This window comes from Phyllobates terribilis, unplaced genomic scaffold (assembly GCF_046119375.1).
Source record: "Phyllobates terribilis strain yellow unplaced genomic scaffold, ASM4611937v1 Scaffold_5__5_contigs__length_657084704, whole genome shotgun sequence".
In the NCBI taxonomy this organism is placed as follows: domain Eukaryota; kingdom Metazoa; phylum Chordata; class Amphibia; order Anura; family Dendrobatidae; genus Phyllobates; species Phyllobates terribilis.
Genome location: NW_027362765.1, coordinates 652,357,599 through 652,384,619, shown reverse-complemented (window position 1 = coordinate 652,384,619; position 27,021 = coordinate 652,357,599). Strand labels below are relative to the sequence as shown.

The 27,021-nt window shown below is 44.6% G+C and overlaps 15 non-coding genes and 3 pseudogenes across 15 annotated transcripts; all 18 read left to right on the top strand.

Annotated features, from left to right (window-relative positions):
• The first annotated feature begins 801 nt into the window (after window positions 1-801).
• LOC141274701 (U2 spliceosomal RNA) lies at window positions 802-992 on the top strand. Its single transcript, XR_012322971.1, has one exon. It is a non-coding gene; the product is annotated as a U2 spliceosomal RNA (small nuclear RNA).
• Window positions 993-6,955: 5,963 nt separating this feature from the next.
• Window positions 6,956-7,146, top strand: LOC141274700 (U2 spliceosomal RNA). The gene has a single exon (XR_012322970.1). It is a non-coding gene; the product is annotated as a U2 spliceosomal RNA (small nuclear RNA).
• A 1,115-nt stretch (window positions 7,147-8,261) lies between these two features.
• On the top strand, window positions 8,262-8,452 carry LOC141274699 (U2 spliceosomal RNA). The gene has a single exon (XR_012322969.1). It is a non-coding gene; the product is annotated as a U2 spliceosomal RNA (small nuclear RNA).
• A 1,115-nt stretch (window positions 8,453-9,567) lies between these two features.
• On the top strand, window positions 9,568-9,758 carry LOC141274698 (U2 spliceosomal RNA). The gene has a single exon (XR_012322968.1). It is a non-coding gene; the product is annotated as a U2 spliceosomal RNA (small nuclear RNA).
• Window positions 9,759-10,873: 1,115 nt separating this feature from the next.
• LOC141274697 (U2 spliceosomal RNA) lies at window positions 10,874-11,064 on the top strand. Its single transcript, XR_012322967.1, has one exon. It is a non-coding gene; the product is annotated as a U2 spliceosomal RNA (small nuclear RNA).
• A 1,115-nt stretch (window positions 11,065-12,179) lies between these two features.
• On the top strand, window positions 12,180-12,271 carry LOC141151184 (U2 spliceosomal RNA; annotated as a pseudogene).
• Window positions 12,272-13,070: 799 nt separating this feature from the next.
• LOC141150610 (U2 spliceosomal RNA) lies at window positions 13,071-13,253 on the top strand. Its single transcript, XR_012246763.1, has one exon. It is a non-coding gene; the product is annotated as a U2 spliceosomal RNA (small nuclear RNA).
• Window positions 13,254-14,368: 1,115 nt separating this feature from the next.
• Window positions 14,369-14,559, top strand: LOC141274695 (U2 spliceosomal RNA). The gene has a single exon (XR_012322965.1). It is a non-coding gene; the product is annotated as a U2 spliceosomal RNA (small nuclear RNA).
• A 1,115-nt stretch (window positions 14,560-15,674) lies between these two features.
• Window positions 15,675-15,766, top strand: LOC141151246 (U2 spliceosomal RNA; annotated as a pseudogene).
• Window positions 15,767-16,560: 794 nt separating this feature from the next.
• On the top strand, window positions 16,561-16,745 carry LOC141150710 (U2 spliceosomal RNA). The gene has a single exon (XR_012246837.1). It is a non-coding gene; the product is annotated as a U2 spliceosomal RNA (small nuclear RNA).
• Window positions 16,746-17,860: 1,115 nt separating this feature from the next.
• Window positions 17,861-18,051, top strand: LOC141274694 (U2 spliceosomal RNA). The gene has a single exon (XR_012322964.1). It is a non-coding gene; the product is annotated as a U2 spliceosomal RNA (small nuclear RNA).
• A 1,115-nt stretch (window positions 18,052-19,166) lies between these two features.
• On the top strand, window positions 19,167-19,357 carry LOC141149458 (U2 spliceosomal RNA). Its single transcript, XR_012245754.1, has one exon. It is a non-coding gene; the product is annotated as a U2 spliceosomal RNA (small nuclear RNA).
• Window positions 19,358-20,469: 1,112 nt separating this feature from the next.
• Window positions 20,470-20,660, top strand: LOC141274693 (U2 spliceosomal RNA). The gene has a single exon (XR_012322963.1). It is a non-coding gene; the product is annotated as a U2 spliceosomal RNA (small nuclear RNA).
• Window positions 20,661-21,775: 1,115 nt separating this feature from the next.
• On the top strand, window positions 21,776-21,966 carry LOC141150004 (U2 spliceosomal RNA). Its single transcript, XR_012246278.1, has one exon. It is a non-coding gene; the product is annotated as a U2 spliceosomal RNA (small nuclear RNA).
• A 1,115-nt stretch (window positions 21,967-23,081) lies between these two features.
• LOC141274692 (U2 spliceosomal RNA) lies at window positions 23,082-23,272 on the top strand. Its single transcript, XR_012322962.1, has one exon. It is a non-coding gene; the product is annotated as a U2 spliceosomal RNA (small nuclear RNA).
• A 1,115-nt stretch (window positions 23,273-24,387) lies between these two features.
• On the top strand, window positions 24,388-24,578 carry LOC141274691 (U2 spliceosomal RNA). Its single transcript, XR_012322961.1, has one exon. It is a non-coding gene; the product is annotated as a U2 spliceosomal RNA (small nuclear RNA).
• Window positions 24,579-25,693: 1,115 nt separating this feature from the next.
• On the top strand, window positions 25,694-25,809 carry LOC141151106 (U2 spliceosomal RNA; annotated as a pseudogene).
• A 523-nt stretch (window positions 25,810-26,332) lies between these two features.
• LOC141150200 (U2 spliceosomal RNA) lies at window positions 26,333-26,514 on the top strand. Its single transcript, XR_012246465.1, has one exon. It is a non-coding gene; the product is annotated as a U2 spliceosomal RNA (small nuclear RNA).
• The last annotated feature ends 507 nt before the right edge of the window (window positions 26,515-27,021 follow it).

Below are 27,021 nucleotides of genomic sequence, written 5' to 3'. Positions count from 1 at the left end.
AAGCTGCACAATATAATTGACCTTTCAGTATATTGTTGCACACACACCATCTATTTAGCAAATGCCCTTGTTATCAACAGCAGCCTTTTAAACTCACCTGAGCTAACAGGTATGTGCGCTGGTTACTCTGCTGCGCTTAAAATTTCTTTTTTGGTTTGCTACAATGCCTTTTCTGAAACGTTGTCTCCTTCTGCTGGAACACTGACTTCTTTCATTTAATGCCTGCAGACTATAAAAGAGAACCCAACCCAAAAAGTTTGGTTGATTAGTCTGTGGCATTCTGTTAAACTGTTGCTTATGGCGGTCTCTGTGAGCTTCTCAGCGACATTCAGCCAGCCAGGTATCCTGCCTGCAGTAGATGGAATGTGGCAATGGAACGCTGGCTGCGCGTGTCATAATAGGCTCTGAGCCTTTATATACCTGTGCACAGCAGCAGCCACCTTCAGTCTGCTGCTGGACAGCCAGCAGCAGCAGCAGGAGAGGTATGTAATCAGGAGCCCTCCTGCTAAGGGTAGACAGCTGCTCGTTCCACCCCACCCCCCGCCTTAATTGGTTCTCCTCCCTTCCAACGGTGTTGAGGCGGGTGGGAACAGCAGGGGGTGAAGGTGCTGTGTTTAAAGAGGTGGAGTTATGCAGATCTAAAACGCGTGGATTGCAGCAGCAGCAAGCCGAAAAGTGCAGGCATGTAAGGGATCTAGAGGTTGACAACATGTCTTCTTAACGGGAGTCCAGGAGCTCATCTCCACAAATGGACTTTTCAGGATCCTTGGGTGGCTCCGTAGTTTGAAACCAATTCTGGTTATCGCTTCTCGGCCTTTTGGCTAAGATCAAGTGTAGTATCTGTTCTTATCAGTTTAATATCTGATACGTCCCCTATCTGGGGACCATATATTAAATGGATTTTTAGAACAGGGAGATGGAAAAAGAGCTTGCTCTGTCCACTCCACGCATTGACCTGGTATTGCAGTATCTCCAGGACCGGTGCACCCCTTCTTTAACCACTTCGCACCAGAGCCTGTTTTTGCCTTCGTGACCGGGCCAATTTTTTCAATTCTGACCACTGTCACTTTATGAAGCAATTACTCTGGAACGCTTCAACGGATCCCCCTGATTCTGAGATTGTTTTTTCGTGACATATTGTACTTCATGATAGTGGTAAAATTTCTTTGATATCACATGCGTTTATTTGTGAAAAAATCGGAAATTTGGCGAAAATTTTGAAAATTTTGCAATTTTCAAACTTTGAATTTTTAAGCCCTTAAATCAGAGAAATATGTCACACAAAATACTTAATAAATAACATTTCCCACATGTCTACTTTACATCAGCACAATTTTGGAACCAAAATTTTTTTTTGTTAGGGAGCTATAAGGGTTAAAATTTGACCAGCGATTTCTCATTTTTCCAACAAAATTTACAAAAACATTTTTTTAGGGACCACATCATATTTGAAGTCACTTTGAGGGGTCTTTATGACAGAAAATACCCAAAAGTGACACCGTTCTAAAAACTGCACCCCTCAAGGTGCTCAAAACCACATTCAAGAACTTTATTAACCCTTCAGGTGCTTCACAGAAATTTTTGGAATGTGGAAGAAAAAAATTAACATTTAACTTTTTTCACAAAAATGTTACTTTAGACCCAATTTTTTTTATTTTCACAGGGGTAACAGGAAAAAAATGGACCCCAAAATTTTTTGTGCAATTTCTCTTGAGCGTGCTGATACCCCATATGTGAGGGAAAACCACTGTTTGGGCGCACGGCAGGGCTCGGAAGGGAAGGAGCGCCATTAGACTTTTTGAATGTAAAATTTGTCTGAATAATTAGCAGACGCCATGTTGCGTTTGGAGAGCTCCTGATGTGCCTAAACAGTGGAAACCCCCCACAAGTGACACCATTTTGGAAACTAGACCCCTTAGGGAACTTATCTAGATGTGTGGTGAGCACCTTGAACCCCAAGGTGCTTCACAGAAGTTTATAATATTGAGCTGTAAAAATAAAATTTTCACATTTTTCCCACAAAACCGTTTTTCATCCCTTAATTTTGCATTATCATAAGGGTAATAGGATAAATTGAACCATGAAATTTGTTGTGCAATTTCTCCTGAACACGCTGATACCCCATATGCGGAGGCAAATTACTGTTTGGGCGCATGGCAGGGTTTGAAAGGGAAGGAGCGCCATTTGACTTTTTGAATGTAAAATTTGTTTGAATAATTAGCAGACGCCATGTCGCATTTGGGGAGCCCCTAATGTGACTAAACAGTGGAAACCCCCCACAAGTGCCACCATTTTGGAAACTAGACCCCTTAGGGAACTTATCTAGATGTGTGGTGAGCACCTCGCACCCCCAGCTGCTTCACAGAAGTTTATAATATTGAGCCGTAAAAATAAAATTTTCACATTTTTCCCACAAAACCGTTTTTCATCCCTTAATTTTGCATTATCATAAGGGTAATAGGATAAATTGCACCATGAAATTTGTTGTGCAATTTCTCCTGAACACGCTGATACCCCATATGTGGAGGCAAATTACTGTTTGGGCGCATGGCAGGGTTTGAAAGGGAAGGAGCGCCATTTGACTTTTTGAATGTAAAATTTGTTTGAATAATTAGCAGACGCCATGTCGCATTTGGGGAGCCCCTAATGTGACTAAACAGTGGAAACCCCCCACAAGTGCCACCATTTTGGAAACTAGACCCCTTAGGGAACTTATCTAGATGTGTGGTGAGCACCTCGCACCCCCAGCTGCTTCACAGAAGTTTATAATATTGAGCCGTAAAAATAAAATTTTCACATTTTTCCCACAAAAAATCTTTTTCATTCTCTAATTTTGTATTATCATAAGGGTAACAGGATAAATTGCACCATGAAGTTTGTTGTGCAATTTCTCCTGAACACGCCGATACCCCATATGTGAGGGAAAACCACTGTTTGGGCGCACGGCAGGGTTTGAAAGGGAAGGAGCGCCATTTGACTTTTTGAATGTAAAATTTATTTGAATAATTAGCGGACGCCATGTCACATTTGTGGAGCCCCTAATGTGTCTAAACAGCGGAAACCCCCCACAAGTGCCACCATTTTGGAAACTAGACCCCTTAGGGAACTTATCTAGATGTGTGGTGAGCACCTTGCACCCCCAGCTGCTTCACAGAAGTTTATAATATTGAGCCGTGAAAATAAAATTTTCACATTTTTCCCATAAAAAATGTTTTTCATCCCCTAATTTTGCATTATCATAAGGATAACCGGAGAAATTGCACCATGAAATTTGTTGTACAATTTCTCCTGAGTACGCCGATACCCCATATGTGGGGGAAAACCACTGCTTTGGTGTACGGCAGGGTTCGGAAGAGAAAGGAGCGCTATGTTGGCTGGGATAGGCAGCAGACACCATGTCACATTTGAAGAGTCGCTGACATGCCAAAACAGCAGAAACCTCCACAAATGACCCCATTTTGTAAACTACACCTCTCAAGGAATTCATCTAGGGAAGTAGTGAGTATTTTTTAATTTTTAAATTTATACCATTGGGCAGTGAAAAAATCATAATTATATTTTTACCACAAAAAAATGTTTTACCCTCAGATTTTACATTTTCACACAGGGCAATGGGTAAAAATGGTGCCGAAATGTGTCACACAATTTCTTCTAAAAGTGTCAATACCCCATATGTGGCTGTATCGTACCGCTTAGCCATACGGTGAGATCTGGGGGGGACGGAGTGCTATTTGACAATTGGAGAACAAATTATTGTAGAATAGGCATTTGGATTTGGGAGCACAAAATTTTCTGAATTTCTTTTGGGGGGCAAGGGTCATTTTGCTTTTCCAGAGCCTTTCTGCTACCAGTAACTTGGAAGTCCCTTATATTTTTAACAGATGACGGACCTGAGTGGGGACTAGCTTTTTTTGAGGACTGAGTTGAAGCTTTTATTGGGAACATTTTACGTAACATTTATCCGGCGCTGTAGGCTGAGCACTTACATCGGGGTTTCCATCTAAATTTCCAAGTGATGTAATTCAGATGAAACCCCTGCAGGATCCATTCACTGTAATGAGGCAGCAGAGTTACTCTGGACACCGTCTGGCCTCTGTGTAGCGGTGTCCTTTTTTTCAGAAGTGCACAAAACTGTGGCCAACCGCACTTTTATGCACGCCTAAAACAAATGACACCGTGGGATCCCAGGCTAGACGGCGTCCACAGTGGCCTATATCTGTCTCATTACAGGGAATCTTCCGTCATGGGTTCCGGCTGAATCATGTATTTCAGAGATTTACACGGAAACTCTGGTGTAAGTGCTCAGCGCAGAGCACAGGATAAATGTGGGCAGAGCCTTACTGGGATCTTTGGGGACATAATAAACAAATCAGTAGCAGGTGAAGAATTGGTTTTATTTATTTTTTACGCCGTTCCTAGTGTGATATAACTGATTAGATTACTTTATTCTTCGGGTCGGTGTGATTACAGAGATACCAGATTGATATCGGGTTTTTATGACTGACAGCTGTCACACACTAAAAGACGCTTTTTTTGCAAAATCTAGTTTTTGCATCACCATATTTTGAGAGCTATAATTTTTCCATATTTCGGCCGACAGAGTCATGTGACGGCTTGTTTTTTGCGGGACGAGTTGACATTTTTATTGGTACCATTTTTGGGGACGTGACATTTTTTGATCGCTTTCTATTCCGTTTTTTGGGAGGTAAAATTAACAAAAACAAACAATTCAGGAATTGTTTTTTGAGTTTTTTTTTATGCCGTTCTGCGTGTGGTAAAAGTGATCAGGCAGCGTTATTCTTCGGGTCAGTACGTTTACAGCGATACTACACTTACTGTATTTTTTTTATGTTTTGGCGTTTTAACACAATAAAACTATTTTATAGAAAAAAATATTTTTTTTGCATTGCTTTATTCTGAGCGCTATAACTTTTTTATTTTTCGGCTGATGGAGCTGTATGGCGGCTTTTTTTTTGCGTAACAAGATGACGTTTTCAGTGGTACCATTTTTATTTCTATTTTGTTTTTTGATCGCATTTTTTTCCACTTTTTGTTTGGCAATATGATGAAAAAGCATATTTTTTTGCTCCGTTTTTTATTTATTTTTATTACGGTGTGCACAGAAGGAGTTAATTAGTGTGACAGTTTTATAGCTCGGGTTGTTTCGGACGCGGCGATACCAAATATGTGTACTTTTTTTGGTTTTGTAAAAATATACGGATTTATTGGTTTAATATTTTATTTATTTATTTTTATTTATTTTGTGATTTTTTTATTAATAGTTTAAAAACTTTTTTTTTACTTTTTTTCACATTTTTACTTAGTCCCTGTATGGGACATTAATCTTTATTTTTCTGATCTCTGATCTCATGTAATGTAATAGACATATATTACATTACATGAGATCTTCCCTGACTGTTTCAGTCAGAGTCTCCTGTCTGGCTACAGCTGCAGCTGAGCCAGACAGGACACCATATATGGCAGAGCTGGAGGCGGTCATGTGACCTCCAGCTGCCATAGCAACCCCAGGTCCTGGAAGGACACGGAGGTCTTCGGAGAGGTAAGTTGACGACCCCCTCTCCTCCTGCTGTCTCCTATATGCCGTGATCACTATAGATCACAGCATATAGAAGACAGCTAAGGGTTAACATCACTGGGACCTGATCTAATCAGGTCCCGATGATGTTCCCTGTCAGAGCTAACGCTCTGCACCGGAATCGCAGCGCTTGCAGGACCCTAGGGGTCCTGAGCGCTGCGAGACCACCCACCGTTTTTAAACGTCGGCGCTGCACAGAGCCCGGCAAGCGGCGACGTTTATCTACAGTGGGCGGTCGGGAACCGGTTAATGCAGTTTCTAAAATCAGAAAGAATTGAATTCAATGTTTTTTGTTCATTTTGCTTGTTTGTCGGATTTTGGGATGGACTCTTTGGCTTTGCTTTTCTTCTCCTCATTGGATTTTTCATGTTCAAAGTTGCAGAAGCCAGATTACAAGCTCATTTTGGTTCAACTTCAGCAACTGTGCATTGCATTGCCATGTAATGTGATGCAATGCTATCTTTCTAGCTCTCCCTTTTTACTTCCTTTTGGATAAACAGACATATTAGGCAAGCATTTTGGAGCTTTCACCTAAATAACTACAGGTGGTGAGATAAGCTGCACAATATAATTGACCTTTCAGTATATTGTTGCACACACACCATCTATTTAGCAAATGCCCTTGTTATCAACAGCAGCCTTTTAAACTCACCTGAGCTAACAGGTATGTGCGCTGGTTACTCTGCTGCGCTTAAAATTTCTTTTTTGGTTTGCTACAATGCCTTTTCTGAAACGTTGTCTCCTTCTGCTGGAACACTGACTTCTTTCATTTAATGCCTGCAGACTATAAAAGAGAACCCAACCCAAAAAGTTTGGTTGATTAGTCTGTGGCATTCTGTTAAACTGTTGCTTATGGCGGTCTCTGTGAGCTTCTCAGCGACATTCAGCCAGCCAGGTATCCTGCCTGCAGTAGATGGAATGTGGCAATGGAACGCTGGCTGCGCGTGTCATAATAGGCTCTGAGCCTTTATATACCTGTGCACAGCAGCAGCCACCTTCAGTCTGCTGCTGGACAGCCAGCAGCAGCAGCAGCAGGAGAGGTATGTAATCAGGAGCCCTCCTGCTAAGGGTAGACAGCTGCTCGTTCCACCCCACCCCCCGCCTTAATTGGTTCTCCTCCCTTCCAACGGTGTTGAGGCGGGTGGGAACAGCAGGGGGTGAAGGTGCTGTGTTTAAAGAGGTGGAGTTATGCAGATCTAAAACGCGTGGATTGCAGCAGCAGCAAGCCGAAAAGTGCAGGCATGTAAGGGATCTAGAGGTTGACAACATGTCTTCTTAACGGGAGTCCAGGAGCTCATCTCCACAAATGGACTTTTCAGGATCCTTGGGTGGCTCCGTAGTTTGAAACCAATTCTGGTTATCGCTTCTCGGCCTTTTGGCTAAGATCAAGTGTAGTATCTGTTCTTATCAGTTTAATATCTGATACGTCCCCTATCTGGGGACCATATATTAAATGGATTTTTAGAACAGGGAGATGGAAAAAGAGCTTGCTCTGTCCACTCCACGCATTGACCTGGTATTGCAGTATCTCCAGGACCGGTGCACCCCTTCTTTAATGCAGTTTCTAAAATCAGAAAGAATTGAATTCAATGTTTTTTGTTCATTTTGCTTGTTTGTCGGATTTTGGGATGGACTCTTTGGCTTTGCTTTTCTTCTCCTCATTGGATTTTTCATGTTCAAAGTTGCAGAAGCCAGATTACAAGCTCATTTTGGTTCAACTTCAGCAACTGTGCATTGCATTGCCATGTAATGTGATGCAATGCTATCTTTCTAGCTCTCCCTTTTTACTTCCTTTTGGATAAACAGACATATTAGGCAAGCATTTTGGAGCTTTCACCTAAATAACTACAGGTGGTGAGATAAGCTGCACAATATAATTGACCTTTCAGTATATTGTTGCACACGCACCATCTATTTAGCAAATGCCCTTGTTATCAACAGCAGCCTTTTAAACTCACCTGAGCTAACAGGTATGTGCGCTGGTTACTCTGCTGCGCTTAAAATTTCTTTTTTGGTTTGCTACAATGCCTTTTCTGAAACGTTGTCTCCTTCTGCTGGAACACTGACTTCTTTCATTTAATGCCTGCAGACTATAAAAGAGAACCCAACCCAAAAAGTTTGGTTGATTAGTCTGTGGCATTCTGTTAAACTGTTGCTTATGGCGGTCTCTGTGAGCTTCTCAGCGACATTCAGCCAGCCAGGTATCCTGCCTGCAGTAGATGGAATGTGGCAATGGAACGCTGGCTGCGCGTGTCATAATAGGCTCTGAGCCTTTATATACCTGTGCACAGCAGCAGCCACCTTCAGTCTGCTGCTGGACAGCCAGCAGCAGCAGCAGCAGGAGAGGTATGTAATCAGGAGCCCTCCTGCTAAGGGTAGACAGCTGCTCGTTCCACCCCACCCCCCGCCTTAATTGGTTCTCCTCCCTTCCAACGGTGTTGAGGCGGGTGGGAACAGCAGGGGGTGAAGGTGCTGTGTTTAAAGAGGTGGAGTTATGCAGATCTAAAACGCGTGGATTGCAGCAGCAGCAAGCCGAAAAGTGCAGGCATGTAAGGGATCTAGAGGTTGACAACATGTCTTCTTAACGGGAGTCCAGGAGCTCATCTCCACAAATGGACTTTTCAGGATCCTTGGGTGGCTCCGTAGTTTGAAACCAATTCTGGTTATCGCTTCTCGGCCTTTTGGCTAAGATCAAGTGTAGTATCTGTTCTTATCAGTTTAATATCTGATACGTCCCCTATCTGGGGACCATATATTAAATGGATTTTTAGAACAGGGAGATGGAAAAAGAGCTTGCTCTGTCCACTCCACGCATTGACCTGGTATTGCAGTATCTCCAGGACCGGTGCACCCCTTCTTTAATGCAGTTTCTAAAATCAGAAAGAATTGAATTCAATGTTTTTTGTTCATTTTGCTTGTTTGTCGGATTTTGGGATGGACTCTTTGGCTTTGCTTTTCTTCTCCTCATTGGATTTTTCATGTTCAAAGTTGCAGAAGCCAGATTACAAGCTCATTTTGGTTCAACTTCAGCAACTGTGCATTGCATTGCCATGTAATGTGATGCAATGCTATCTTTCTAGCTCTCCCTTTTTACTTCCTTTTGGATAAACAGACATATTAGGCAAGCATTTTGGAGCTTTCACCTAAATAACTACAGGTGGTGAGATAAGCTGCACAATATAATTGACCTTTCAGTATATTGTTGCACACACACCATCTATTTAGCAAATGCCCTTGTTATCAACAGCAGCCTTTTAAACTCACCTGAGCTAACAGGTATGTGCGCTGGTTACTCTGCTGCGCTTAAAATTTCTTTTTTGGTTTGCTACAATGCCTTTTCTGAAACGTTGTCTCCTTCTGCTGGAACACTGACTTCTTTCATTTAATGCCTGCAGACTATAAAAGAGAACCCAACCCAAAAAGTTTGGTTGATTAGTCTGTGGCATTCTGTTAAACTGTTGCTTATGGCGGTCTCTGTGAGCTTCTCAGCGACATTCAGCCAGCCAGGTATCCTGCCTGCAGTAGATGGAATGTGGCAATGGAACGCTGGCTGCGCGTGTCATAATAGGCTCTGAGCCTTTATATACCTGTGCACAGCAGCAGCCACCTTCAGTCTGCTGCTGGACAGCCAGCAGCAGCAGCAGCAGGAGAGGTATGTAATCAGGAGCCCTCCTGCTAAGGGTAGACAGCTGCTCGTTCCACCCCACCCCCTGCCTTAATTGGTTCTCCTCCCTTCCAACGGTGTTGAGGCGGGTGGGAACAGCAGGGGGTGAAGGTGCTGTGTTTAAAGAGGTGGAGTTATGCAGATCTAAAACGCGTGGATTGCAGCAGCAGCAAGCCGAAAAGTGCAGGCATGTAAGGGATCTAGAGGTTGACAACATGTCTTCTTAACGGGAGTCCAGGAGCTCATCTCCACAAATGGACTTTTCAGGATCCTTGGGTGGCTCCGTAGTTTGAAACCAATTCTGGTTATCGCTTCTCGGCCTTTTGGCTAAGATCAAGTGTAGTATCTGTTCTTATCAGTTTAATATCTGATACGTCCCCTATCTGGGGACCATATATTAAATGGATTTTTAGAACAGGGAGATGGAAAAAGAGCTTGCTCTGTCCACTCCACGCATTGACCTGGTATTGCAGTATCTCCAGGACCGGTGCACCCCTTCTTTAATGCAGTTTCTAAAATCAGAAAGAATTGAATTCAATGTTTTTTGTTCATTTTGCTTGTTTGTCGGATTTTGGGATGGACTCTTTGGCTTTGCTTTTCTTCTCCTCATTGGATTTTTCATGTTCAAAGTTGCAGAAGCCAGATTACAAGCTCATTTTGGTTCAACTTCAGCAACTGTGCATTGCATTGCCATGTAATGTGATGCAATGCTATCTTTCTAGCTCTCCCTTTTTACTTCCTTTTGGATAAACAGACATATTAGGCAAGCATTTTGGAGCTTTCACCTAAATAACTACAGGTGGTGAGATAAGCTGCACAATATAATTGACCTTTCAGTATATTGTTGCACACACACCATCTATTTAGCAAATGCCCTTGTTATCAACAGCAGCCTTTTAAACTCACCTGAGCTAACAGGTATGTGCGCTGGTTACTCTGCTGCGCTTAAAATTTCTTTTTTGGTTTGCTACAATGCCTTTTCTGAAACGTTGTCTCCTTCTGCTGGAACACTGACTTCTTTCATTTAATGCCTGCAGACTATAAAAGAGAACCCAACCCAAAAAGTTTGGTTGATTAGTCTGTGGCATTCTGTTAAACTGTTGCTTATGGCGGTCTCTGTGAGCTTCTCAGCGACATTCAGCCAGCCAGGTATCCTGCCTGCAGTAGATGGAATGTGGCAATGGAACGCTGGCTGCGCGTGTCATAATAGGCTCTGAGCCTTTATATACCTGTGCACAGCAGCAGCCACCTTCAGTCTGCTGCTGGACAGCCAGCAGCAGCAGCAGCAGGAGAGGTATGTAATCAGGAGCCCTCCTGCTAAGGGTAGACAGCTGCTCGTTCCACCCCACCCCCCGCCTTAATTGGTTCTCCTCCCTTCCAACGGTGTTGAGGCGGGTGGGAACAGCAGGGGGTGAAGGTGCTGTGTTTAAAGAGGTGGAGTTATGCAGATCTAAAACGCGTGGATTGCAGCAGCAGCAAGCCGAAAAGTGCAGGCATGTAAGGGATCTAGAGGTTGACAACATGTCTTCTTAACGGGAGTCCAGGAGCTCATCTCCACAAATGGACTTTTCAGGATCCTTGGGTGGCTCCGTAGTTTGAAACCAATTCTGGTTATCGCTTCTCGGCCTTTTGGCTAAGATCAAGTGTAGTATCTGTTCTTATCAGTTTAATATCTGATACGTCCCCTATCTGGGGACCATATATTAAATGGATTTTTAGAACAGGGAGATGGAAAAAGAGCTTGCTCTGTCCACTCCACGCATTGACCTGGTATTGCAGTATCTCCAGGACCGGTGCACCCCTTCTTTAATGCAGTTTCTAAAATCAGAAAGAATTGAATTCAATGTTTTTTGTTCATTTTGCTTGTTTGTCGGATTTTGGGATGGACTCTTTGGCTTTGCTTTTCTTCTCCTCATTGGATTTTTCATGTTCAAAGTTGCAGAAGCCAGATTACAAGCTCATTTTGGTTCAACTTCAGCAACTGTGCATTGCATTGCCATGTAATGTGATGCAATGCTATCTTTCTAGCTCTCCCTTTTTACTTCCTTTTGGATAAACAGACATATTAGGCAAGCATTTTGGAGCTTTCACCTAAATAACTACAGGTGGTGAGATAAGCTGCACAATATAATTGACCTTTCAGTATATTGTTGCACACACACCATCTATTTAGCAAATGCCCTTGTTATCAACAGCAGCCTTTTAAACTCACCTGAGCTAACAGGTATGTGCGCTGGTTACTCTGCTGCGCTTAAAATTTCTTTTTTGGTTTGCTACAATGCCTTTTCTGAAACGTTGTCTCCTTCTGCTGGAACACTGACTTCTTTCATTTAATGCCTGCAGACTATAAAAGAGAACCCAACCCAAAAAGTTTGGTTGATTAGTCTGTGGCATTCTGTTAAACTGTTGCTTATGGCGGTCTCTGTGAGCTTCTCAGCGACATTCAGCCAGCCAGGTATCCTGCCTGCAGTAGATGGAATGTGGCAATGGAACGCTGGCTGCGCGTGTCATAATAGGCTCTGAGCCTTTATATACCTGTGCACAGCAGCAGCCACCTTCAGTCTGCTGCTGGACAGCCAGCAGCAGCAGCAGCAGGAGAGGTATGTAATCAGGAGCCCTCCTGCTAAGGGTAGACAGCTGCTCGTTCCACCCCACCCCCCGCCTTAATTGGTTCTCCTCCCTTCCAACGGTGTTGAGGCGGGTGGGAACAGCAGGGGGTGAAGGTGCTGTGTTTAAAGAGGTGGAGTTATGCAGATCTAAAACGCGTGGATTGCAGCAGCAGCAAGCCGAAAAGTGCAGGCATGTAAGGGATCTAGAGGTTGACAACATGTCTTCTTAACGGGAGTCCAAGAGCTCATCTCCACAAATGGACTTTTCAGGATCCTTGGGTGGCTCCGTAGTTTGAAACCAATTCTGGTTATCGCTTCTCGGCCTTTTGGCTAAGATCAAGTGTAGTATCTTTCGAAAAGACGGTTTTGGATGTTGGCCGCCCTAGTAGATTGATACATTATGCACACTGGGGTTTAGGCGCTTGTTAGTACGCCAGGTGGCTAATATAGTCATCTGGTGTAAAGCATGGCCCCCCAGGATCGACGCCATTGGGCCGGGGAAGATCGAAAGCCCGAAGTGTGAAGTGCCCCAGGAGTGGTGACCCTGGGGTGCCTTAACTCACTGGGATTGGGAACCCCACTTGAGTTTATGGCACATTTGCACTAGCACTTCAATATTTCTTTCTTCACACACACCCTTATTCCGGGCCTTCTGGCCTTAGGATGGGGAATTTTTCAATTCCCGGTCGAAGGTCCGGGCAGTATTATACTGTGAAACCTTCACTATTTATTTAATTTTTTTTTGTCACTGTGTGTCCACTTTTTCACGTGTGTCCACGTCCTTACTAGGATTTTGTCGGGATGCGGTTCCCTTACGGGTTCCTCTCTTGGCAGGTCTAGGGGGGGAGTGTGTGGCCATCAGGTTCCGCTCCCCCCTGAACCCCACTGGCTCTCCTCTTTCGGGAGGAGAGCGTTGTTGGCTCCCCTCTTCCGGGAGGGGAGCACAGTCTTTGGCTCCCAGTGCCTTGCTCGGGTGAGAACTCGGGCAGGTATTGGGGGTAAGATTGGGTCGCCTCTGGCTCCGGCTGGAGGTGGCTATTTGTCCCTGTTCCTCGCTGTGGCCTTCTGGCTCGGAGGGACGGGGAATGGTTTGGGGGACCCTTCTCCTTTTGGAGAGGGTTTCAAGAAGACCAGCATCCTAGTGCACTTTTTTTTGTGGCACTTGTCACTTTTTTAAGCGCACTCGGGTTTTGTACACGAATTCGGGGTTTCGATAAAAAAAAAAAAAAAATCTGTTCTTATCAGTTTAATATCTGATACGTCCCCTATCTGGGGACCATATATTAAATGGATTTTTAGAACAGGGAGATGGAAAAAGAGCTTGCTCTGTCCACTCCACGCATTGACCTGGTATTGCATTATCTCCAGGACCGGTGCACCCCTTCTTTAATGCAGTTTCTAAAATCAGAAAGAATTGAATTCAATGTTTTTTGTTCATTTTGCTTGTTTGTCGGATTTTGGGATGGACTCTTTGGCTTTGCTTTTCTTCTCCTCATTGGATTTTTCATGTTCAAAGTTGCAGAAGCCAGATTACAAGCTCATTTTGGTTCAACTTCAGCAACTGTGCATTGCATTGCCATGTAATGTGATGCAATGCTATCTTTCTAGCTCTCCCTTTTTACTTCCTTTTGGATAAACAGACATATTAGGCAAGCATTTTGGAGCTTTCACCTAAATAACTACAGGTGGTGAGATAAGCTGCACAATATAATTGACCTTTCAGTATATTGTTGCACACACACCATCTATTTAGCAAATGCCCTTGTTATCAACAGCAGCCTTTTAAACTCACCTGAGCTAACAGGTATGTGCGCTGGTTACTCTGCTGCGCTTAAAATTTCTTTTTTGGTTTGCTACAATGCCTTTTCTGAAACGTTGTCTCCTTCTGCTGGAACACTGACTTCTTTCATTTAATGCCTGCAGACTATAAAAGAGAACCCAACCCAAAAAGTTTGGTTGATTAGTCTGTGGCATTCTGTTAAACTGTTGCTTATGGCGGTCTCTGTGAGCTTCTCAGCGACATTCAGCCAGCCAGGTATCCTGCCTGCAGTAGATGGAATGTGGCAATGGAACGCTGGCTGCGCGTGTCATAATAGGCTCTGAGCCTTTATATACCTGTGCACAGCAGCAGCCACCTTCAGTCTGCTGCTGGACAGCCAGCAGCAGCAGCAGCAGGAGAGGTATGTAATCAGGAGCCCTCCTGCTAAGGGTAGACAGCTGCTCGTTCCACCCCACCCCCCGCCTTAATTGGTTCTCCTCCCTTCCAACGGTGTTGAGGCGGGTGGGAACAGCAGGGGGTGAAGGTGCTGTGTTTAAAGAGGTGGAGTTATGCAGATCTAAAACGCGTGGATTGCAGCAGCAGCAAGCCGAAAAGTGCAGGCATGTAAGGGATCTAGAGGTTGACAACATGTCTTCTTAACGGGAGTCCAGGAGCTCATCTCCACAAATGGACTTTTCAGGATCCTTGGGTGGCTCCGTAGTTTGAAACCAATTCTGGTTATCGCTTCTCGGCCTTTTGGCTAAGATCAAGTGTAGTATCTGTTCTTATCAGTTTAATATCTGATACGTCCCCTATCTGGGGACCATATATTAAATGGATTTTTAGAACAGGGAGATGGAAAAAGAGCTTGCTCTGTCCACTCCACGCATTGACCTGGTATTGCAGTATCTCCAGGACCGGTGCACCCCTTCTTTAATGCAGTTTCTAAAATCAGAAAGAATTGAATTCAATGTTTTTTGTTCATTTTGCTTGTTTGTCGGATTTTGGGATGGACTCTTTGGCTTTGCTTTTCTTCTCCTCATTGGATTTTTCATGTTCAAAGTTGCAGAAGCCAGATTACAAGCTCATTTTGGTTCAACTTCAGCAACTGTGCATTGCATTGCCATGTAATGTGATGCAATGCTATCTTTCTAGCTCTCCCTTTTTACTTCCTTTTGGATAAACAGACATATTAGGCAAGCATTTTGGAGCTTTCACCTAAATAACTACAGGTGGTGAGATAAGCTGCACAATATAATTGACCTTTCAGTATATTGTTGCACACACACCATCTATTTAGCAAATGCCCTTGTTATCAACAGCAGCCTTTTAAACTCACCTGAGCTAACAGGTATGTGCGCTGGTTACTCTGCTGCGCTTAAAATTTCTTTTTTGGTTTGCTACAATGCCTTTTCTGAAACGTTGTCTCCTTCTGCTGGAACACTGACTTCTTTCATTTAATGCCTGCAGACTATAAAAGAGAACCCAACCCAAAAAGTTTGGTTGATTAGTCTGTGGCATTCTGTTAAACTGTTGCTTATGGCGGTCTCTGTGAGCTTCTCAGCGACATTCAGCCAGCCAGGTATCCTGCCTGCAGTAGATGGAATGTGGCAATGGAACGCTGGCTGCGCGTGTCATAATAGGCTCTGAGCCTTTATATACCTGTGCACAGCAGCAGCCACCTTCAGTCTGCTGCTGGACAGCCAGCAGCAGCAGCAGCAGGAGAGGTATGTAATCAGGAGCCCTCCTGCTAAGGGTAGACAGCTGCTCGTTCCACCCCACCCCCCGCCTTAATTGGTTCTCCTCCCTTCCAACGGTGTTGAGGCGGGTGGGAACAGCAGGGGGTGAAGGTGCTGTGTTTAAAGAGGTGGAGTTATGCAGATCTAAAACGCGTGGATTGCAGCAGCAGCAAGCCGAAAAGTGCAGGCATGTAAGGGATCTAGAGGTTGACAACATGTCTTCTTAACGGGAGTCCAGGAGCTCATCTCCACAAATGGACTTTTCAGGATCCTTGGGTGGCTCCGTAGTTTGAAACCAATTCTGGTTATCGCTTCTCGGCCTTTTGGCTAAGATCAAGTGTAGTATCTTTCGAAAAGGCGGTTTTGGATGTTGGCCGCCCTAGTAGATTGATACATTATGCACACTGGGGTTTAGGCGCTTGTTAGTACGCCAGGTGGCTAATATAGTCATCTGGTGGAAAGCATGGCCCCCCAGGATCGACGCCATTGGGCCGGGGAAGATCGAAAGCCCGAAGTGTGAAGTGCCCCAGGAGTGGTGACCCTGGGGTGCCTTAACTCACTGGGATTGGGAACCCCACTTGAGTTTATGGCACATTTGCACAAGCACTTCAAATTTTCTTTCTTCGCACACACCCTTATTCCGGGCCTTCTGGCCTTAGGATGGGGAATTTTTCAATTCCCGGTCGAAGGTCCGGGCAGTATTATACTGTGAAACCTTCACTATTTATTTAATTTCTTTGTCACTGTGTGTCCACTTATTCACGTGTGTCACGTCCTACTAGGATTTTGTTGGGATGCGGTTCCCTTACGGGTTCCTCTCTTGGCAGGTCTAGGGGGGGAGTGTGTGGCCATCAGGTTCCGCTCCCCCCTGAACCCCCCTGGCTCTCCTCTTTCGGGAGGAGAGCGTTGTTGGCTTCCCTCTTCCGGGAGGGGAGCACAGTCTTTGGCTCCCAGTGCCTTGCTCGGGTGAGAACTCGGGCAGGTGCTGGGGGTAAGATTGGGTCGCCTCTGGCTTCGGCTGGAGGTGGCTTTTTGTCCCTGTTCCTCGCTGTGGCCTTTTGGCTCGGAGGGACGGGGAATGGTTTGGGGGACCCTTCTCCTTTTGGAGAGGGTTTCAAGAAGACCAGCATCCTAGTGCACTTTTTTTGTGGCACTTGTCACTTTTTTAAGCGCACTCGGGTTTTGTACACGAATTCGGGCTTTCAAAAAAACAAAAAAAAAAAAATCTGTTCTTATCAGTTTAATATCTGATACGTCCCCTATCTGGGGACCATATATTAAATGGATTTTTAGAACAGGGAGATGGAAAAAGAGCTTGCTCTGTCCACTCCACGCATTGACCTGGTATTGCAGTATCTCCAGGACCGGTGCACCCCTTCTTTAATGCAGTTTCTAAAATCAGAAAGAATTGAATTCAATGTTTTTTGTTCATTTTGCTTGTCTGTCGGATTTTGGGATGGACTCTTTGGCTTTGCTTTTCTTCTCCTCATTGGATTTTTCATGTTCAAAGTTGCAGAAGCCAGATTACAAGCTCATTTTGGTTCAACTTCAGCAACTGTGCATTGCATTGCCATGTAATGTGATGCAATGCTATCTTTCTAGCTCTCCCTTTTTACTTCCTTTTGGATAAACAGACATATTAGGCAAGCATTTTAGAGCTTTCACCTAAATAACTACAGGTGGTGAGATAAGCTGCACAATATAATTGACCTTTCAGTATATTGTTGCACACACACCATCTATTTAGCAAATGCCCTTGTTATCAACAGCAGCCTTTTAAACTCACCTGAGCTAACAGGTATGTGCGCTGGTTACTCTGCTGCGCTTAAAATTTCTTTTTTGGTTTGCTACAATGCCTTTTCTGAAACGTTGTCTCCTTCTGCTGGAACACTGACTTCTTTCATTTAATGCCTGCAGACTATAAAAGAGAACCCAACCCAAAAAGTTTGGTTGATTAGTCTGTGGCATTCTGTTAAACTGTTGCTTATGGCGGTCTCTGTGAGCTTCTCAGCGACATTCAGCCAGCCAGGTATCCTGCCTGCAGTAGATGGAATGTGGCAATGGAACGCTGGCTGCGCGTGTCATAATAGGCTCTGAGCCTTTATATACCTGTGCACAGCAGCAGCCACCTTCAGTCTGCTGCTGGACAGCCAGCAGCAGCAGCAGCAGGAGAGGTATGTAATCAGGAGCCCTCCTGCTAAGGGTAGACAGCTGCTCGTTCCACCCCACCCCCCGCCTTAATTGGTTCTCCTCCCTTCCAATGGTGTTGAGGCGGGTGGGAACAGCAGGGGGTGAAGGTGCTGTGTTTAAAGAGGTGGAGTTATGCAGATCTAAAACGCGTGGATTGCAGCAGCAGCAAGCCGAAAAGTGCAGGCATGTAAGGGATCTAGAGGTTGACAACATGTCTTCTTAACGGGAGTCCAGGAGCTCATCTCCACAAATGGACTTTTCAGGATCCTTGGGTGGCTCCGTAGTTTGAAACCAATTCTGGTTATCGCTTCTCGGCCTTTTGGCTAAGATCAAGTGTAGTATCTGTTCTTATCAGTTTAATATCTGATACGTCCCCTATCTGGGGACCATATATTAAATGGATTTTTAGAACAGGGAGATGGAAAAAGAGCTTGCTCTGTCCACTCCACGCATTGACCTGGTATTGCAGTATCTCCAGGACCGGTGCACCCCTTCTTTAATGCAGTTTCTAAAATCAGAAAGAATTGAATTCAATGTTTTTTGTTCATTTTGCTTGTTTGTCGGATTTTGGGATGGACTCTTTGGCTTTGCTTTTCTTCTCCTCATTGGATTTTTCATGTTCAAAGTTGCAGAAGCCAGATTACAAGCTCATTTTGGTTCAACTTCAGCAACTGTGCATTGCATTGCCATGTAATGTGATGCAATGCTATCTTTCTAGCTCTCCCTTTTTACTTCCTTTTGGATAAACAGACATATTAGGCAAGCATTTTGGAGCTTTCACCTAAATAACTACAGGTGGTGAGATAAGCTGCACAATATAATTGACCTTTCAGTATATTGTTGCACACACACCATCTATTTAGCAAATGCCCTTGTTATCAACAGCAGCCTTTTAAACTCACCTGAGCTAACAGGTATGTGCGCTGGTTACTCTGCTGCGCTTAAAATTTCTTTTTTGGTTTGCTACAATGACTTTTCTGAAACGTTGTCTCCTTCTGCTGGAACACTGACTTCTTTCATTTAATGCCTGCAGACTATAAAAGAGAACCCAACCCAAAAAGTTTGGTTGATTAGTCTGTGGCATTCTGTTAAACTGTTGCTTATGGCGGTCTCTGTGAGCTTCTCAGCGACATTCAGCCAGCCAGGTATCCTGCCTGCAGTAGATGGAATGTGGCAATGGAACGCTGGCTGCGCGTGTCATAATAGGCTCTGAGCCTTTATATACCTGTGCACAGCAGCAGCCATCTTCAGTCTGCTGCTGGACAGCCAGCAGCAGCAGCAGCAGGAGAGGTATGTAATCAGGAGCCCTCCTGCTAAGGGTAGACAGCTGCTCGTTCCACCCCACCCCCCGCCTTAATTGGTTCTCCTCCCTTCCAACGGTGTTGAGGCGGGTGGGAACAGCAGGGGGTGAAGGTGCTGTGTTTAAAGAGGTGGAGTTATGCAGATCTAAAACGCGTGGATTGCAGCAGCAGCAAGCCGAAAAGTGCAGGCATGTAAGGGATCTAGAGGTTGACAACATGTCTTCTTAACGGGAGTCCAGGAGCTCATCTCCACAAATGGACTTTTCAGGATCCTTGGGTGGCTCCGTAGTTTGAAACCAATTCTGGTTATCGCTTCTCGGCCTTTTGGCTAAGATCAAGTGTAGTATCTGTTCTTATCAGTTTAATATCTGATACGTCCCCTATCTGGGGACCATATATTAAATGGATTTTTAGAACAGGGAGATGGAAAAAGAGCTTGCTCTGTCCACTCCATGCATTGACCTGGTATTGCAGTATCTCCAGGACCGGTGCACCCCTTCTTTAATGCAGTTTCTAAAATCAGAAAGAATTGAATTCAATGTTTTTTGTTCATTTTGCTTGTTTGTCGGATTTTGGGATGGACTCTTTGGCTTTGCTTTTCTTCTCCTCATTGGATTTTTCATGTTCAAAGTTGCAGAAGCCAGATTACAAGCTCATTTTGGTTCAACTTCAGCAACTGTGCATTGCATTGCCATGTAATGTGATGCAATGCTATCTTTCTAGCTCTCCCTTTTTACTTCCTTTTGGATAAACAGACATATTAGGCAAGCATTTTGGAGCTTTCACCTAAATAACTACAGGTGGTGAGATAAGCTGCACAATATAATTGACCTTTCAGTATATTGTTGCACACACACCATCTATTTAGCAAATGCCCTTGTTATCAACAGCAGCCTTTTAAACTCACCTGAGCTAACAGGTATGTGCGCTGGTTACTCTGCTGCGCTTAAAATTTCTTTTTTGGTTTGCTACAATGACTTTTCTGAAACGTTGTCTCCTTCTGCTGGAACACTGACTTCTTTCATTTAATGCCTGCAGACTATAAAAGAGAACCCAACCCAAAAAGTTTGGTTGATTAGTCTGTGGCATTCTGTTAAACTGTTGCTTATGGCGGTCTCTGTGAGCTTCTCAGCGACATTCAGCCAGCCAGGTATCCTGCCTGCAGTAGATGGAATGTGGCAATGGAACGCTGGCTGCGCGTGTCATAATAGGCTCTGAGCCTTTATATACCTGTGCACAGCAGCAGCCACCTTCAGTCTGCTGCTGGACAGCCAGCAGCAGCAGCAGGAGAGGTATGTAATCAGGAGCCCTCCTGCTAAGGGTAGACAGCTGCTCGTTCCACCCCACCCCCCGCCTTAATTGGTTCTCCTCCCTTCCAACGGTGTTGAGGCGGGTGGGAACAGCAGGGGGTGAAGGTGCTGTGTTTAAAGAGGTGGAGTTATGCAGATCTAAAATGCGTGGATTGCAGCAGCAGCAAGCCGAAAAGTGAAGGCATGTAAGGGATCTAGAGGTTGACAACATGTCTTCTTAACGGGAGTCCAGGAGCTCATCTCCACAAATGGACTTTTCAGGATCCTTGGGTGGCTCCGTAGTTTGAAACCAATTCTGGTTATCGCTTCTCGGCCTTTTGGCTAAGATCAAGTGTAGTATCTGTTCTTATCAGTTTAATATCTGATACGTCCCCTATCTGGGGACCATATATTAAATGGATTTTTAGAACAGGGAGATGGAAAAAGAGCTTGCTCTGTCCACTCCACGCATTGACCTGGTATTGCAGTATCTCCAGGACCGGTGCACCCCTTCTTTAATGCAGTTTCTAAAATCAGAAAGAATTGAATTCAATGTTTTTTGTTCATTTTGCTTGTTTGTCGGATTTTGGGATGGACTCTTTGGCTTTGCTTTTCTTCTCCTCATTGGATTTTTCATGTTCAAAGTTGCAGAAGCCAGATTACAAGCTCATTTTGGTTCAACTTCAGCAACTGTGCATTGCATTGCCATGTAATGTGATGCAATGCTATCTTTCTAGCTCTCCCTTTTTACTTCCTTTTGGATAAACAGACATATTAGGCAAGCATTTTGGAGCTTTCACCTAAATAACTACAGGTGGTGAGATAAGCTGCACAATATAATTGACCTTTCAGTATATTGTTGCACACACACCATCTATTTAGCAAATGCCCTTGTTATCAACAGCAGCCTTTTAAACTCACCTGAGCTAACAGGTATGTGCGCTGGTTACTCTGCTGCGCTTAAAATTTCTTTTTTGGTTTGCTACAATGCCTTTTCTGAAACGTTGTCTCCTTCTGCTGGAACACTGACTTCTTTCATTTAATGCCTGCAGACTATAAAAGAGAACCCAACCCAAAAAGTTTGGTTGATTAGTCTGTGGCATTCTGTTAAACTGTTGCTTATGGCGGTCTCTGTGAGCTTCTCAGCGACATTCAGCCAGCCAGGTATCCTGCCTGCAGTAGATGGAATGTGGCAATGGAACGCTGGCTGCGCGTGTCATAATAGGCTCTGAGCCTTTATATACCTGTGCACAGCAGCAGCCACCTTCAGTCTGCTGCTGGACAGCCAGCAGCAGCAGCAGCAGGAGAGGTATGTAATCAGGAGCCCTCCTGCTAAGGGTAGACAGCTGCTCGTTCCACCCCACCCCCCGCCTTAATTGGTTCTGCTCCCTTCCAACGGTGTTGAGGCGGGTGGGAACAGCAGGGGGTGAAGGTGCTGTGTTTAAAGAGGTGGAGTTATGCAGATCTAAAACGCGTGGATTGCAGCAGCAGCAAGCCGAAAAGTGCAGGCATGTAAGGGATCTAGAGGTTGACAACATGTCTTCTTAACGGGAGTCCAGGAGCTCATCTCCACAAATGGACTTTTCAGGATCCTTGGGTGGCTCCGTAGTTTGAAACCAATTCTGGTTATCGCTTCTCGGCCTTTTGGCTAAGATCAAGTGTAGTATCTGTTCTTATCAATTTAATATCTGATACGTCCCCTATCTGGGGACCATATATTAAATGGATTTTTAGAACAGGGAGATGGAAAAAGAGCTTGCTCTGTCCACTCCACGCATTGACCTGGTATTGCAGTATCTCCAGGACCGATGCACCCCTTCTTTAATGCAGTTTCTAAAATCAGAAATAATTGAATTCAATGTTTTTTGTTCATTTTGCTTGTTTGTCGGATTTTGGGATGGACTCTTTGGCTTTGCTTTTCTTCTCCTCATTGGATTTTTCATGTTCAAAGTTGAAGAAGCCAGATTACAAGCTCATTTTGGTTCAACTTCAGCAACTGTGCATTGCATTGCCATGTAATGTGATGCAATGCTATCTTTCTAGCTCTCCCTTTTTACTTCCTTTTGGATAAACAGACATATTAGGCAAGCATTTTGGAGCTTTCACCTAAATAACTACAGGTGGTGAGATAAGCTGTACAATATAATTGACCTTTCAGTATATTGTTGCACACACACCATCTATTTAGCAAATGCCCTTGTTATCAACAGCAGCTTTTTAAACTCACCTGAGCTAACAGGTATGTGCGCTGGTTACTCTGCTGCGCTTAAAATTTCTTTTTTGGTTTGCTACAATGCCTTTTCTGAAACGTTGTCTCCTTCTGCTGGAACACTGACTTCTTTCATTTAATGCCTGCAGACTATAAAAGAGAACCCAACCCAAAAAGTTTGGTTGATTAGTCTGTGGCATTCTGTTAAACTGTTGCTTATGGCGGTCTCTGTGAGCTTCTCAGCGACATTCAGCCAGCCAGGTATCCTGCCTGCAGTAGATGGAATGTGGCAATGGAACGCTGGCTGCGCGTGTCATAATAGGCTCTGAGCCTTTATATACCTGTGCACAGCAGCAGCCACCTTCAGTCTGCTGCTGGACAGCCAGCAGCAGCAGCAGCAGGAGAGGTATGTAATCAGGAGCCCTCCTGCTAAGGGTAGACAGCTGCTCGTTCCACCCCACCCCCCGCCTTAATTGGTTCTCCTCCCTTCCAACGGTGTTGAGGCGGGTGGGAACAGCAGGGGGTGAAGGTGCTGTGTTTAAAGAGGTGGAGTTATGCAGATCTAAAACGCGTGGATTGCAGCAGCAGCAAGCCGAAAAGTGCAGGCATGTAAGGGATCTAGAGGTTGACAACATGTCTTCTTAACGGGAGTCCAGGAGCTCATCTCCACAAATGGACTTTTCAGGATCCTTGGGTGGCTCCGTAGTTTGAAACCAATTCTGGTTATCGCTTCTCGGCCTTTTGGCTAAGATCAAGTGTAGTATCTGTTCTTATCAGTTTAATATCTGATACGTCCCCTATCTGGGGACCATATATTAAATGGATTTTTAGAACAGGGAGATGGAAAAAGAGCTTGCTCTGTCCACTCCACGCATTGACCTGGTATTGCAGTATCTCCAGGACCGGTGCACCCCTTCTTTAATGCAGTTTCTAAAATCAGAAAGAATTGAATTCAATGTTTTTTGTTCATTTTGCTTGTTTGTCGGATTTTGGGATGGACTCTTTGGCTTTGCTTTTCTTCTCCTCATTGGATTTTTCATGTTCAAAGTTGCAGAAGCCAGATTACAAGCTCATTTTGGTTCAACTTCAGCAACTGTGCATTGCATTGCCATGTAATGTGATGCAATGCTATCTTTCTAGCTCTCCCTTTTTACTTCCTTTTGGATAAACAGACATATTAGGCAAGCATTTTGGAGCTTTCACCTAAATAACTACAGGTGGTGAGATAAGCTGCACAATATAATTGACCTTTCAGTATATTGTTGCACACACACCATCTATTTAGCAAATGCCCTTGTTATCAACAGCAGCCTTTTAAACTCACCTGAGCTAACAGGTATGTGCGCTGGTTACTCTGCTGCGCTTAAAATTTCTTTTTTGGTTTGCTACAATGCCTTTTCTGAAACGTTGTCTCCTTCTGCTGGAACACTGACTTCTTTCATTTAATGCCTGCAGACTATAAAAGAGAACCCAACCCAAAAAGTTTGGTTGATTAGTCTGTGGCATTCTGTTAAACTGTTGCTTATGGCGGTCTCTGTGAGCTTCTCAGCGACATTCAGCCAGCCAGGTATCCTGCCTGCAGTAGATGGAATGTGGCAATGGAACGCTGGCTGCGCGTGTCATAATAGGCTCTGAGCCTTTATATACCTGTGCACAGCAGCAGCCACCTTCAGTCTGCTGCTGGACAGCCAGCAGCAGCAGCAGCAGGAGAGGTATGTAATCAGGAGCCCTCCTGCTAAGGGTAGACAGCTGCTCGTTCCACCCCACCCCCCGCCTTAATTGGTTCTCCTCCCTTCCAACGGTGTTGAGGCGGGTGGGAACAGCAGGGGGTGAAGGTGCTGTGTTTAAAGAGGTGGAGTTATGCAGATCTAAAACGCGTGGATTGCAGCAGCAGCAAGCCGAAAAGTGCAGGCATGTAAGGGATCTAGAGGTTGACAACATGTCTTCTTAACGGGAGTCCAGGAGCTCATCTCCACAAATGGACTTTTCAGGATCCTTGGGTGGCTCCGTAGTTTGAAACCAATTCTGGTTATCGCTTCTCGGCCTTTTGGCTAAGATCAAGTGTAGTATCTGTTCTTATCAGTTTAATATCTGATACGTCCCCTATCTGGGGACCATATATTAAATGGATTTTTAGAACAGGGAGATGGAAAAAGAGCTTGCTCTGTCCACTCCACGCATTGACCTGGTATTGCAGTATCTCCAGGACCGGTGCACCCCTTCTTTAATGCAGTTTCTAAAATCAGAAAGAATTGAATTCAATGTTTTTTGTTCATTTTGCTTGTTTGTCGGATTTTGGGATGGACTCTTTGGCTTTGCTTTTCTTCTCCTCATTGGATTTTTCATGTTCAAAGTTGCAGAAGCCAGATTACAAGCTCATTTTGGTTCAACTTCAGCAACTGTGCATTGCATTGCCATGTAATGTGATGCAATGCTATCTTTCTAGCTCTCCCTTTTTACTTCCTTTTGGATAAACAGACATATTAGGCAAGCATTTTGGAGCTTTCACCTAAATAACTACAGGTGGTGAGATAAGCTGCACAATATAATTGACCTTTCAGTATATTGTTGCACACACACCATCTATTTAGCAAATGCCCTTGTTATCAACAGCAGCCTTTTAAACTCACCTGAGCTAACAGGTATGTGCGCTGGTTACTCTGCTGCGCTTAAAATTTCTTTTTTGGTTTGCTACAATGCCTTTTCTGAAACGTTGTCTCCTTCTGCTGGAACACTGACTTCTTTCATTTAATGCCTGCAGACTATAAAAGAGAACCCAACCCAAAAAGTTTGGTTGATTAGTCTGTGGCATTCTGTTAAACTGTTGCTTATGGCGGTCTCTGTGAGCTTCTCAGTGACATTCAGCCAGCCAGGTATCCTGCCTGCAGTAGATGGAATGTGGCAATGGAACGCTGGCTGCGCGTGTCATAATAGGCTCTGAGCCTTTATATACCTGTGCACAGCAGCAGCCACCTTCAGTCTGCTGCTGGACAGCCAGCAGCAGCAGCAGCAGGAGAGGTATGTAATCAGGAGCCCTCCTGCTAAGGGTAGACAGCTGCTCGTTCCACCCCACCCCCCGCCTTAATTGGTTCTCCTCCCTTCCAACGGTGTTGAGGCGGGTGGGAACAGCAGGGGGTGAAGGTGCTGTGTTTAAAGAGGTGGAGTTATGCAGATCTAAAACGCGTGGATTGCAGCAGCAGCAAGCCGAAAAGTGCAGGCATGTAAGGGATCTAGAGGTTGACAACATGTCTTCTTAACGGGAGTCCAGGAGCTCATCTCCACAAATGGACTTTTCAGGATCCTTGGGTGGCTCCGTAGTTTGAAACCAATTCTGGTTATCGCTTCTCGGCCTTTTGGCTAAGATCAAGTGTAGTATCTTTTGAAAAGGCAGTTTTGTCCTTGGGCTGCCCTAGTAAATTGATGCATATTACACACTGGTTTGGTGCACTTGTTAGTACGCCAGGTGGCTCATAGAGTTATCTGATGGAAAACATGGCCCTCCAGGATCGAAGTCACTAGGCTGGGTAAGTGTGAGGGCTTTGGAGCAATGTGCCCCAGGAGTAGGCGCCCTGGTGGGAGTCCAAGCTTACTGGGACTGGGAACCCCAGAAAGACTTGGCTTCGTAGCACGCCGCACCTTTGCCAATCATACTTTCTGAGCAACCCCCCCTATTCCTGGCCTCCGGGCTAGGAAGGGGAATTTTTATAAACCCGGTCGGAGGTCCGGTCAGCTTTGGGCTGAGAAACCAACACAGACTCCAGCTCCACTAGGGTGGCAGCCTAGATGGAAGCTGGGAGCACGAAAACGGCTCTTCTCCGGCTTCGGCTAGGGAGAGCATCGGAGATCCCTGACCCTCGCTGTGGCCTTCTGGCTCGGAGGGATGGGGATGGTTTATTGGGGACCCTCTCCTCCGGGAAGGGTCCACATGAATCCTCGCCTCGTGCGCTGTTTTGGTGTGACTTCGGTCACATTTTCAGTGCCTTGGATGCAGCTTCAATCAAAAAATCTGTTCTTATCAGTTTAATATCTGATACGTCCCCTATCTGGGGACCATATATTAAATGGATTTTTAGAACAGGGAGATGGAAAAAGAGCTTGCTCTGTCCACTCCACGCATTGACCTGGTATTGCAGTATCTCCAGGACCGGTGCACCCCTTCTTTAATGCAGTTTCTAAAATCAGAAAGAATTGAATTCAATGTTTTTTGTTCATTTTGCTTGTTTGTCGGATTTTGGGATGGACTCTTTGGCTTTGCTTTTCTTCTCCTCATTGGATTTTTCATGTTCAAAGTTGCAGAAGCCAGATTACAAGCTCATTTTGGTTCAACTTCAGCAACTGTGCATTGCATTGCCATGTAATGTGATGCAATGCTATCTTTCTAGCTCTCCCTTTTTACTTCCTTTTGGATAAACAGACATATTAGGCAAGCATTTTGGAGCTTTCACCTAAATAACTACAGGTGGTGAGATAAGCTGCACAATATAATTGACCTTTCAGTATATTGTTGCACACACACCATCTATTTAGCAAATGCCCTTGTTATCAACAGCAGCCTTTTAAACTCACCTGAGCTAACAGGTATGTGCGCTGGTTACTCTGCTGCGCTTAAAATTTCTTTTTTGGTTTGCTACAATGCCTTTTCTGAAACGTTGTCTCCTTCTGCTG